The 13,237-nt window shown below is 39.5% G+C and overlaps 1 pseudogene; it reads left to right on the forward strand.

The window, feature by feature from the left end:
• The first annotated feature begins 1,419 nt into the window (after positions 1–1,419).
• Positions 1,420–2,654, forward strand: LOC133888386 (protein RGF1 INDUCIBLE TRANSCRIPTION FACTOR 1-like; annotated as a pseudogene).
• Positions 2,655–13,237: the final 10,583 nt, after the last annotated feature.

Below are 13,237 nucleotides of genomic sequence, written 5' to 3' on the forward strand. Positions count from 1 at the left end.
AGCGATACCTTATTAATATTGATTCTAGCTGAACCGGCACTAAGTAGCCGGTCGTCTATTGCTAGTTCTATGGTAGTAGTGCTATAATGTAACTAATATTACCTATGCCACCGATATTCAGTGTTCTAAGGATTGTGAAGTGCTAGAAGCAAATATGGAGGGCGGCAGTATTGCGGCAATCCTTTTTTTAATTGGATAAACGTTCCACTCCTCCCACTTTTTTTCTCTCTCGTTACTTCTATGTTACTCCTTTCCTCTAGTAAACTTCGTGTTAGCCATATTCTTGAAGTGACATCCCAGAAGCAAGCCACAGAAGCATGGCAGAAGAAGGCAGCAACCGCATCAGCTGCATCTAGTGGAGCACTGCAGCTGCATTCATAGGCATCAGCACCCTGCCTCTCCTTTTCTCCCCTTTTACACTTACAAGCTAGGTACCAAAAACTGCAATAGTCACTTGCTAGCAGTAGCCAGCAACGGCATCCAGTGCACCAGTACAGCATGCAGCCTCAATATCCTCTAGACATGGGAAGGGCGGCACAAGGGGCGACGTGAGGGGAAAAAAATTCTGCACTCGATCAGAGGCTGGGTTAAGGTCATGTTTTGCACTGTGTGGCTTTTTAAAATTATTTTTCTAGATTTCAATGAAACAGTTACTTAGAAGCATATTTATATAAGCCAAATTAGTAAATATTTCTGTAACATACTTATATTCCATTGCGCATCATCATCAACTACAAATTCACCCAAAGGCCCACCTTACTTTCAAACTCTAATATAGATTAGGCTTCAGTAGGACTCAATTCCACACTAATATCACATCAAGACCATTAGCCCTCTGTAACATTTTAATTATATAGAAATTTCAGGTATTACAAGAAAACCGTACATGCCAACCTATATGTTGTGCTTATACATGAAGCAACCACACATTGAGAAAAAAAACTTTCGGCACTGTGAGCAAAGATACTGTAAAGCACCTTTCCCGTAGGACTGTGACCTGTTTATGTGCATAGATAGTTTAAAAATTGTTATTATTAGAAACATTCACACCTTAAGAACTGGTTACACATCATGAACAGGCAACTTAAAGGAAAAAGATGAAACAGAAGAACTTTTGGCACTGTGAGCAAAGATACTGTAAAGCACCTTTCCCGTAAAAGGATTGTGACCTGTTTATGTGCATAGACAGTGCAGCAATTGTAATTATTAGAAACATTCACACCTATAGAACTGGTTACACACCATGAACAAGGAAAGTGATGCAAATAATAAGCATGCTGCATGCATAGGTAGCCTCAAAATCCCAACCGTTTGTGCAGTGCTAAATGTATGCTAGATATAACAGCGACAACACATATTGAAATAAAACAACTGTTTCTATGGTCCCAATACTTTTTGCCAGCATTTCAGTTCGTAGCCCCACAATATATGCGTAACATCTTACTGCGCCAGCGGTTTTAAAGGAAACAGTGCATGCATTGCCCGTTGGTTTTGGTCTATAAATTCAGTCCACTTCGCTTGCTAGCCAAATTTCATAGCCCAAGCTCATACATTCCTCTTATCTTTACAATGAAAAGGGAGACAGTGCCTTCATGCTTAGAGGTATTATTTGCAACACAGTTCTTCACTACTTGCACTAACCATCTTCTATCCAGCTGCAATGAGTGTAATCTATTTTGCATACAGTGCGAAGTACCACATGCTTTATGCTATTACTGCTGTTCAGACCATCATTCTACCCATAGTGTAATCCAGGTATGATATGTACATGGTTATTGGATCAATGGAAGATACATAGATGTACATATTGCCCAAGCAATATTTTTTTTTAAAATTTTGAACTCTTTCTAAAGCCACTGATAACTTTCACCTTGTAGTCAATCAACTCATACGAAAGTTTACTAAACATTATTGTACATTTGAACACGCACAAATCTGTTCAGTTCAAAGACCGTGGGCACTTGAGAGACACATGTAATATGTTTTATAGAAAGAGGATTGCACATGTGAATATATCTGTAAGTTTTCATTAATTTTTTAGATAAGGCGATCATGGTACCATGACGTTGTAAGAGTTTCTGAGCTGGAGGACATCTTTGATATTAGTGATGTACAAACTTATGTGATCAACGGTGCAAGGGTTGCATTTTTAAATGAGAGACCACAATTGCACGGTTTTGGTGTCTCCGTTTGCAGGGCATTGTCATCATCATCATATAATTGTGAGAGATGCAGTCGTGCCCTTCTTAATGAATTTCTCTTTTGCTCTCTTGGTTGCAATGTAAGTTATTACACAAATTCCAATTATACCATTTTATTGAAAGTCAATCTAAAACAAAAAAATGCAAGTTTCACTAAGATTTCCCATACTTGGTCCACACTACCATATTCATTTTTATTCATTTAACATATATTGAAATCCTAACTTTCTACAGCTTAGAGGCATAAAAAATGATATGGAGATGTCAACCATGGCTGGGAATGGTTCTGAATGTAAAGGAATAGAAGATGTGGCTGCTGGTGATTAATGCTGATTCAAATACTAGGAGGAAGAAAGAGAGATGTAATGAAAACAACGAGGAAGAACCACCAGGAAAAAAAAGGTTGCTCGTCATCAGCATAAGGGAATTCACTAGCGTGCAATATTCTTTTGATGTGAAGGTATCGGGACCCATTAAATGTTAAATAAAATAAATTAATCTAATGTTTCTTATGAATGGAATAAACAATCAATAAATTGACCCTATTCTAGGTAGGGAGGTTTGCATTTGTGTGTCTTCCATATATATTTCATTAGATTAATTAATCAATGGTTTATGTGAGTAGAGTGAATCCTTGCAAAGGCTGTTTTGAGGTGTTTTTGGGTCCTTGGGGAGGGATTGTAAGTTAGGCTAATTAATTTTTTTAAACAAACCAGAAGGATAGCAACCTTTAGGTATACGGATATGGCTAAATTCTGGGCGTATGCACGCCCGTATTTAGCAAAAGTTGGTCTGAACACATACATCTATTTTCTATTTTTGGATATTTAACATCTAGTGTTTATAGTTTAAATTTTTTATCTCACGATCATTGCATGGCAAAAACCAAGCACAATCTTGATAAAAATCCATCTATTCTTCCCTTGACACCCCTACTATATAAGCAAATTTATCAAAATATATAAGCAAAATCATATGATACAAAAAAGCAAAAATAGAACTGTGTGAAGGTAAATCATACCCATTTGTTCCATACAAAGAAGATGACAAGTGTGAACACACGAAAAGTAGAATTTCATCAAATACAAATGCTTATATTTTCTAAATTATGTATCTAATCTCTGACCGTTTGCACGGTTGTAGTCCTTATATTTTTATCAACAAAATGATCCATCTTGGTTATATTTTGGTGCAATTTTTTGGACAGACACAAATTGCCTATATCAAAATTGAAAAATTGCTAGAGTAATCCAATTAAAATACTTAAGTGGTTTTCTAAAATTGCCTATAATAGAATATTAAAAACATTCACTTATGCAACTCAGTTATTCACCCCATTTCAATACATGTCCGTTCATACTCTCTTCACAACATCCACATTAATACTTCATTTGATCAACTATCAGTCGTATAAGCAAGTTTTTGTAAAGTAATGAACAAGTTTTCGAAAAATCATAAGCAAATTATAATGCACTCAGAAGCACTTTTTTTAATATGAAGTTGATGTTGGAAAGAAAATTCACTTTATCAACCACCAGTCACATAAGGAAGTTTTTATAAAGTCATGATCAAGTTTTTGAATTTTTTTAAACAAATCGGAATGACAGCAACCTATTATATTAGAAAGGGGAAAGCCTAACGGGCAGTTTGAAAATGCATCTAGTCCCCCTATGTAGGGTTTAGATAATTGATAACAAACGATTAAGGGACTAATGAGTTTAATGAGGTTTTGGACAGGTATTAGTACCATTGACGAAGTAAAATAATATTGGCATCCCTCAAAAAGAAAAGAGAAGCGGCATATAGTTACTCAATAGATTTGAATTTATTTTATTTTTCAATTTGAGTATAGGTGCGCCGTACTATCAAGAGGGATGCATTTAGATTGACTTGAAGTTATCTCAGTGCTCAAATAACTCTTTTAGACCAAAGATGAGAGACACATATCACCCAACGGACACCGGATGTTTTAAAAGTTATGTCGGGACCCGAATACTCCAGGTAACCAAAGTCTCTGGATAGTGCTGTGGTAGGGGGTTCTCGGTTTGTGGTTGGAGTTCAACTCAGAGTCTCTGAGTTGGCCGGATACTTCGGGTGACCGGAGTCTCTAGACTATACTCTGGTAGAGAGTCTCGGTTAGAGCCTAAAAGTTTCACCCAACAGAGAGTCTTGTTTGGAGCCTAAAAGTTTCACCCGGTAGAGAGTCTTGGTTAGAGCCTAAAAGTTTCACCCGGAGTCTCCGGGTTGACCTGAATACTTCGAATTCTGTGTTCATCCGGATCCTCCGGGTTGGGTTCCAGACAGGCTCGTGGCTGTGCGGTAAGTGCCAACCTAGAGTCTCCGAGTTGACCTAGATACTCTGGGTTAGTACAAAATGTACTGTAACGGCTAGTTTTTAGGGGCTAGGTTTAAGTACCCCTCACCCCTCCTTCATTTGCTGCTGAACCAACATGAGACAAAAGGTTTCAAAGCTTCTTTAGAGCCCTCCCACTCCTCTAGTGCGTTAAATCTTGCATGGATTTGAGAGTTGGGATTGGAAAAGTGTGACTGAGTGCTAGTGAGCAAAATTACATTGTTTGAGCACTTGTCAAGCCGTCAACTCGCATTCTTTACTCTTGGAGCTTGAAGCTCCTAGATGGCTAGGTGTCACTCGGTGAGCACCCAAGCTTGTGGAGTGCCCCAGGAAGTTTATGAAGGTCATCCTCAACTCCTCAAGAAAAGAGGAAAGTTGAGTAAGCCTGAGCTCGATCTTTGTGGTCGCTTGGTGAGGATAAGGGTTGAGAGAGATCCGGCTCTTTGTGAGCATCTCAATGGAGATATAGGATTGTTTGATCCGAAATTCAGGAAACAAATTTGTGTCTCATTTGATTTCTTTGTTGTTCTAGTTGTTTTGGGCGATTTGCCCCAATCTACATGATTGCGTGTTTCTAGCTGCAAGTGATCCTTTGAAAAGCTTCCATACATACATAGGAATCGGTGGTAACGCGTGACATCAAGTACATTTACTTAAAATTTCATAGCCTTCGATTTCCTGTTTCATCCGGACTATCTGAGCAGAACCTAGAACCTCTAGACCTGGAGTATCCAAGTTGACCTGGATTATCCTGACAGCTTAATCTGGTGCAAAGTTTTAAATTTCAGGAAATGCCTATTCACCCCCTAGGCAACATCTCGTATATTCAATTGATATCAGAGCCTAAGATCCTTCAAGGCTTCACTGCTTAGAGGATTGGAAGATGTCGATATCCGAGGAAAAGATTCCGAAAGGTGCGAGAAGTCCGAAGGATGACATTTTAACATCGGACAGCGGTAAAGGGAAGGGAGTAGCAATTGAGTTAAATTATGACAAATTAAATGCATCTAATTTTTATTTATCTGTGCCATCCGAGCGTGCACCGTATTTTGATGGTACACATTATGCTGCTTGGAGACACAAAATGAAATTGCATTTAATTTCTCTTCATCCAAGTATTTGGAAGATTATTTGCAAAGGTTGTGATTTGCCGAATGAATATAAAGAGCTCACACCTCAACAAGAGCAAAGCATCCACCGCAACGCACAAGCCACAACTGTATTGCTTATCGCCTTGAGCCCTGAGGAGTTCAATAACGTGGACAGGCTTCAGGAGGCCAAAACAATATGGGACACACTCCAAGTCGCATATGAAGGCACCACAAGCATGAGAGAGTCCAAGATAGAGTTGCTTGAGGGCAAATTGGGAAGATTTATGATGGATGATGATGAAACCCCTCAAGCAATGTATGATCGCATGATGGTGTTGGTGAACAAAATTAGAGGGCTTGAAAGTGAAGAGATAGATGATCACAAGGTGGTGAGAGGATTGCTAAGAGCTTTTGCACCAAGAAATCCACCTTGGTGACTCTTATCCGAGAAAGAAGAGATTACAAGAGGCTCGCACCAAGCGATGTGCTTGGAAGAATTCTTGCTCATGAGCTCATGGAGGAGGAAGCAAATGAAGTCAAGAAGCTTATCCAGCAAAGCTCCACCTTCAAGAATAAAGAAGTAGCATTCAAGGCAAACAAGAGCAACACAAGTTGAAGAATCAATCTCGAGTGAAGATGAGAGCACAAAATATGAAGAAATAGCCTTCTTTGTGAGTAAGTTCAAGAAATTCATGAAGAAGGGTGGCTATAGCAAGTACAAGAGAGATATGCCCAAAAGAAGAACATCCAAGAGAGCTTGCTATGAGTGTGGCGAAGTTGACCACTTCATCGCCGAGTGCCCTAACAAGAAGAAGAGCAAGGACAAGGAAGGAAAGAAGAACAAGCCTTTCAAGAAGGACAAGTACAAGACCCACAAGAAAATATACTTGGGTAAAGCCCACATCGGTGAAGAGTGGAATTCCAACTCCGACTCTGGCTCCAATGATGAAGGAGTCACCACTATCGCCATTCGCTCCTCTACACCGATAAAGTCACTTTTTAGTGACATGAGCGACGACAACACTCCCAAGTGTCTCATGGCTAAAAGACGCAAGGTAAAATCACAATCCAAGCTCATAGATAGTGATAGTGATAGTGGTTGTGAAAGCATGCTTAAAGGTCTTAGTAAAAACACCATATCTAAAATGAAAGAACAAATGGAAATAATAGAGAGTTAAGAGGATATTCTCGAGAAGCAAGAGGACTTGCTCATCCTTGAAAAGGAGAGAAACCTTAAACTTGAGGAGCTCCTTGCTAAAGAGAAGGAGAAAGTTGAGAAATTAACCAAAGATCTTGATTTGGCTAATATCTCAATTGCTAGTCTTGAGGATAGAAATGTCACATTTCAAGAGATTTCAAATGTTCGGATGAATCTCATAAAGATCTTGAAGTGCAATTTGATGTCCTCAAGAATAGCACTCCCACATCTAACGATACAACCTCACTCTCTATTGCTTTTACTAGTAATGGTTGCTCTCATTGTTACAATATTGATATAAATGCTTGTGCTACTAATGTTCAATCTTTGCAAGCATTGCAAAAAGAAAATGAGAGGCTAAATGCATTGGTTAAGTATGGGTGCATCAAGACATACAAATCCAAAGATGCACTATACAAGACCATTGAGGCCAAGGATAACAAGCAAAAGAGAGGTCTTGGTTCTGACATGCATATAAGCAAGCCAAATGGCGTGTGATGATAAATGGCAAAGAATGCCTTACATTTTTCAAGGAAAATGGAAAACCACATGCTTACACAACACAAGTCAAGCAATCTTTCATGCATCTTATGTTTTGAAGAGGAACCATCGTGGTGAAGTGGTTGCTTTATACGTTGGTGTCTACACAAAGGATCGAGTTGTCAAAAGGAGTGTGTGAGTGCCAAAAGTGCTTATGACTAACATGAAAGGACCCAAACAAATTTGGGTACCTAAAACAAGAGATTAACTTATTTTGTAGGCATATTCCTTCGATGGATCAAGTTGGATGCTCGATAGTGGATGTACCAATCATATGACTGGAGAGAAGAGCATGTTTACCTCATTTGAAGAAAATGGAGGACAACATGAAAATATTGTCTTTAGAGATGATGGAAAAGGAGAGGTAATTGGTCTAGGTACTATTTCCAATGATCATTCTATCTTATATGTCTTGTTAGTTAAATCTCTTAGCTACAATTTATTGTCCATATCACAACTTTGTGAAATAGGCTACAATTGTCTCTTTATTAATAAGGGTGTGACCGTCTCTAGATGGAAAGACTTCTCAATAGCTTTCACCAGTCGGTTGAAGGGTACACTTTGTCTCGTTGATTTTTCATTGGATGAAGTGAGGCCTAAGACTTGCTTGATTGCTAAGTCTAGTATGGGTTGGCTATGGCACTGCCGACTAGCTCATGTTGGCATGAGAAATTTGTCTAAACTTCTAAAGGGGGAGCACATCCTAGGACTAACCAACGTTTCTTTTGAGAAAGATAGAATTTGTATTGTATGTCAAGTGGGCAAGCAAGTTGGAGCTCCTCACCCCTCCAAGAATGTGATGACGACCACAAGGCTATTAGAGCTTCTTCACATAGATTTGTTTGGACCGATCGCCCAGATAAGCATTGGCGGTAACAAATATGTCTTGGTTATTGTTGATGATTTTTCTCATTTAATTTGGGTGTTCTTTTTGTATGATAAGAGTGAAACACAAGCCATATTCAAGAAATTTGTGAGAAGAGCTAAAAATGAATTTGATGTGATGATCAAAAGGGTGAGAAGTGACAACAGAAGCGAATTCAAGAATACACAAGTTGAAGAGTTTCTTGATGAAGAAGAGATCAAGCATAAGTTCTTGGCACCTTATTCTCCTCAACAAAATAGGGTTGTCGAGAGGAAGAATATGACTCTCATAGAGTTGGCAATGACCATGCTTGATGAGTACAAGGTCTCGGATCAATTTTGGGCGGAGGCCGTCAACACCGCATGACATTCCATCAACCCGTTTTATCTCCACAAGATCTTGAAGAAGACGGTGTATGAGCTTCTAACCGGTAACAAGCCTAATATTTCATACTTTAGAGTTTTTGATAGAAATGCTTTATTCTAAATAAGAAGGCAAAAAGTTCTAAGTTTGCTCCTAAAGTAGATGAAGGTTTCTTACTTGGTTATGGATCAAATGCCTACGCCTACCGTGTTTTCAATAAAACCACCGGTTGTGTTGAAATCGCGTGTGATGTGACATTTGATGAATTTAACAGGTCCCAAGTCGAGCAAGTTGATTCTAATATTTTAGGTGATGAAGAAATTCTAAGCGAAGCAATCAAGAAGATGGCAATAGGTGAAATCAAGCTTCAAGAGCCCTAAGAGCGACAAGTGGCCAATAACAATCAAGTTTATCCATCTTCATCAACTCCAGTGGAGCCACCTACATTAAGTCAAGATCAAGACAAAGCACATGATGACTCCAAAAAATTGCTTGATAATGATGAAGTGGATAATATTCGACCCCAATCCCAAGTGCCACATCCAAGAGTCCATCAAAGTATCTAAAGAGATCACCCGGTTGACAACATCCTCAGTAATATACAAAAGGGAGGTAGAATTGCAAATTTTTGTGAATATTACTCTTTTGTTTCCTCTTTGAAACCGTTGAAGGTGGAAGATGCACTTGGTGATCCGGATTGGGTGGTGGCTATGGGGGAACCGTCCAAGCAATATTCTAATTAATCGCACCAGGAGGATCATTATTCACAATCACAACCTCAATGATTAACCAGAATGCCATTCCGGTAGTCTCAGCACGTGTTTACTTCCAGAATTGGAACACATGCCTTTACAACATATAGCATCACAATACAGCTTAAGAAAAAACAAGTAATTAAATTACATTACAAATTCTTAAGGATTTACCAAGTTATTACAATTTAAAGCAAAAGAGAGATAGGAGGAGACTAAAACCTACTCAACTCCTAACCTGTAAAAGAAACTACGCAGCGGAATATAAAAATTATACAACAAAAGCAGGATGGAGCCACATGCACTTAGGCTCCATCACAAAAGCACACCAACAGAGTAGGATGCACTACTCATCCCCGTCACCACCCTCGGCAGACGTGAAGTAGCCAAAGACCAACTCCTCCTCACCTGCGGAACTTGTAGAGCAGTTGAGTACGAAGGTACTCGCATGTCTTAATCCATAATGGGAACTTATAATTAGTCCGATTCCAAGGATCATGCATTTGGATGTTAGCAAGAAAACGACCACATGGTTAAGTAAAATTTACATGCAAAAGCAACTTGACACATACATGTGTGAGCACCTAAACTTAATTAACAACAATACCACTATACCCTGCAAAGACCAATGTACATAATTGTAACTGGAACCATAACGAACATATATGTAACACGAACTATCTCCACCATAACCAACATAACCAATCACAATCTACAACGGAACTCTACGATGGTGCATATGGACAGAAGGCATGCTCATGTATGAGAGCGCGGCATTTTAAAATGTTTTTACACCCTACAGGGGATACTCCTTTACCCATATGGCACGAAGACCATTCGGCTTGTGCCACCCGCTAAACTGCACACAAAGGGGTACTCGTGGCAACCTTTCCTAATAAGCCCCAACCATTTGATACATGCATTGCTCAACATAGAGGTATCTAGAACTACTCCCAGATCAAGCAAGATACATCTTCCAAGCCCGCCTGCTCACACCGTCGATATTCAAGCGCAAATGATCACGGCTACAAAGGTATGCGACTCGTCTTACCATTAGATCGGCATGTGGCGAGTACGGTAAGTGTTTAAGCCAACGGCGGCCAATGATTTGTGCTTAACCGATGCAAAGCGGTCTACGGTATCCGGGCTCCTTCCCTGAACTACCCCGGGAACCTCCTCCAAGGCAGATGATACCCCAACCACCGCTCAAATCTCATTTCATGTTCAGCACTCATCAACTCATCATCAATATCATTGTGTAAGTAATTATTAAGCCTATGCTCACAAACGATGAAACATTTCACCACTCGACTTCTACCGTAAACCTATGCAATACTGAGCAACTCGTATCACATTTTAAGTTAGACATTAACATGATTATGCTCGGGCTACAAGGATATGGATCAACAACAATTGAAGGAAACATGCATCTACATAGGTTCTACCAACTGTATTCCGACATCGACTCAAACTCATGCAAACATATATAAGTCATATTTATCAATTTATACCATACGAGATTCAAAGTATTGGGATAAGTATGCTTAGATGTTGTAACAGCCCAAATTCTTAAAACTAGAAAAAATAAAAACTTTTCCCAAAAGAAATATAAGAATTTGCAAAATTAAATAAAACCCTTAATGTGTATGTGTGCTTTATACATGTTTATACATATATGAAGGTATGTGTGTTATGTGTATAAATACATATATGCATTGAGGTCTATTTTTCTATAAAAAGAATGTTTGTAGATGTATATGTGTATATATGTTGATTGCTTGATTGATTGTTGATTTTGTGAGCTATATATGTGTAGTATATACCTTGTATGTATATATATACATGAGTAAAATACAAAAAATAGAAAAGCTTTTAGATGAGTATAGGCTTCACCCATCTCTTTTCTCCTCTCTTTTCTCAGTTCGACCAAGCCCAAGCCAACCCAGCTGAGCCCATCTCCTCTCGTCTTCTCTCCCTCGCTTCTTTTTGGCTCAGCGTAGCTCAGCCAGCTGGTCGGTCGCCCACGCCAGCGCCGTCATCATCGAGTCCGAGTAGAAGAAGGCTACTCAATTGCCAAATCAAATTTTCTAGTGCCTCTAGAAGCTAGAGCCCGCGTCAATTTGGCCAAAGCCCGAGCCAAACTCGTGATGGACACCGGAGTTCATCCACCAGCCGCCCTAAATCCTAACCAAATTCGTGAGCTAGAGATAGAGGTAGACTTTGGATCAAAACAAGGAAGTTTCTAGAGCCTATATGCATGCTTTTGCCATGAGATAGAGTCATGAGCGCGTTTGAACCGATCGAGTTCGGATAGCCGTCGCCGCCTTTCTTTCAAATCCGACTCGAATTGGAGATAATAGAGCCTTCAACCTATAAATATGCGACCCTAGAGTCTCCTTAGATCGTTCCAAAGCTTTTTCCCACCTTTTCGCTGAGAAATCGATGCCCAACACCCTTCACCGTCGAGCTCAGAAACTTTGCACCGCCTTTCCCCATCGCTTGCTTCTCTGGAGCTTCACCGACGCCAACCTGTAGCTTAGTCAAGTTTGCCGAGAGCCTGTGGTCATATTCCGCCCCTCACCGGAGCGTTTGGAGCACGGTGACGAGCTTTCTGCCACACGCCGAAGACGCGCCGCCGTCTGAGAAGTCGCCGCCGTTGTCGTCTATGCTCGGGAGAGGAAGAAGCAAGGTAAGCCGTCTGATCTGAGATGAAGCACTGAGATTAGAAGCCTTCATACCCCTTCGATATCCAATCCGAGTGCGCCACATGTCACCTCTTTAAACCCAGTCAGCCGGTCTGCCACGTCACTGTGCCACCTCACCCAGCCACATCAGTGTTTTTACTGATGTGTCAAGCCACATCAGCGCTAGCAGCCCAGTCAGCATTTGTTTTCTTTTTAATTTGTTTGCTGACGTCATAATTCATGAATATTGCGCAATAAATAGTTTTCCAGTGTAAAAATAATTCGAAAAATAATAATAATTAGGTAATTAATTTATAATAATGTCTAATAATGTTTAATGTGTTTATTTAATTCTGTTTGATAGTTTTAAATAGTTTTATAATTCAAATAAATGCTAGAAAATTCCCAAAAAAATTTCAAAAAATCATAGATGGCTTTGAAAAAATCCTAGAAAATTCCTAGCAACATAATTTCATCTGTAGATAATCCTTTTGGTCCTGTTCTAATCTTTAGAAAATCATAACTTGTCAACCGTAGCTCCATTTTGATCTGTTCTTTCGCCAGATGGTTAGGAATAGTGTGAACTTGTATGCGATGATGTTTGTTGTGTTTATTTGGTTCTTTTTGGATCTTGGTGTTTATGTGTTGTTATTTTTCCGCGTATGTTGCGAATAGATGCCAACGTTTCGGAGGAGCTAGAAGGTCTGCAGGATCAGGATTTTGAAGACCCAACTGAGTTCAGTGAAGGCAAGTTGTGTTCTTGATCATATTTATCTCAGTTTTCAAATGTTTTATTTTATGAACCTGCATGCTAATAATTTGTGGGGAATCCTAAGAGTTAGGCTTTACCCTAGTTTTCCCTTATCATCCTTGTCACCTTAGTATGGATTTGGGTTATGGAAGGGTAGATGATGCTTAGTCTTGCTTGGGATGGTAATCATATTAAATGTTCCACAAACATATAATGGTCCTATGCAACAATGATAAAATTTGATGGAATGATTTTTGTAGCAACATGGTATAGGGATTTGAGCAAGTGGTATGATGAGGCTGGTGTGTGATGGGAAAGTGGTAGTCTTGCTCAAATCTAAGGACCGGTTCGTGGGGTGACCTTTCTGTGTTTGCAGTACAACCACAAGCCTGCTATGGGACAGGCCTAGCTGAGTAATTTGTTTACTCTCAGCATAGTG

Source organism: Phragmites australis, chromosome 1 (genome assembly GCF_958298935.1).
Source record: "Phragmites australis chromosome 1, lpPhrAust1.1, whole genome shotgun sequence".
NCBI lineage: Eukaryota > Viridiplantae > Streptophyta > Magnoliopsida > Poales > Poaceae > Phragmites > Phragmites australis.